Here is a 530-nt window from a genome sequence, read left to right on the forward strand (position 1 = left end):
AATATTCTGAATAAATTTGTGTGTCATCCTTTCGCAGACCATGCTAATCTTCTATGTATAGTTACAATTTTATCGGATGTTCCTGAAAAATAAAATATTCTAAATAAATACAATTGAATAAAAAAGGATCAGTTTTAAAGTAGCTTGATAACATTTATTATAAGGTTTGGGGTATATATTAGCAAAGATTCACAAGTTAAATTTTGGAAAAACTAAGGCAAAAGAGTTAATCGAGGCATGCAATATATGAACTTTTCCTTATAATAAAAATTTCTCAATTGCTGCAATCGATCAAATATAACTTGCAGACCAAGTTTTTCATTAATATCAATATCCTTTACTGAAGCGTTCGAATAATTAAGATATTGGTAAAATTATTTGCATAATTTTAATTACCTTATAACATCTTAGCTTGCACCAATCTTTCTAATTAATACAAACATTGCTTTTACTGAAACTTATAAAAAATCATATGCTACATATATTAATTGCAAGCATAAAACCTGATATAACTTTTATTTTAAAGAATA

General features: G+C 25.5%; 1 pseudogene; it reads right to left on the bottom strand.

Annotated features, from left to right (window-relative positions):
• On the bottom strand, window positions 1-94 carry LOC130507407 (U6 spliceosomal RNA; annotated as a pseudogene).
• Between the last annotated feature and the right edge of the window lie 436 nt (window positions 95-530).

The sequence above is a fragment of the Raphanus sativus genome, unplaced genomic scaffold (genome assembly GCF_000801105.2).
Source record: "Raphanus sativus cultivar WK10039 unplaced genomic scaffold, ASM80110v3 Scaffold4472, whole genome shotgun sequence".
NCBI lineage: Eukaryota > Viridiplantae > Streptophyta > Magnoliopsida > Brassicales > Brassicaceae > Raphanus > Raphanus sativus.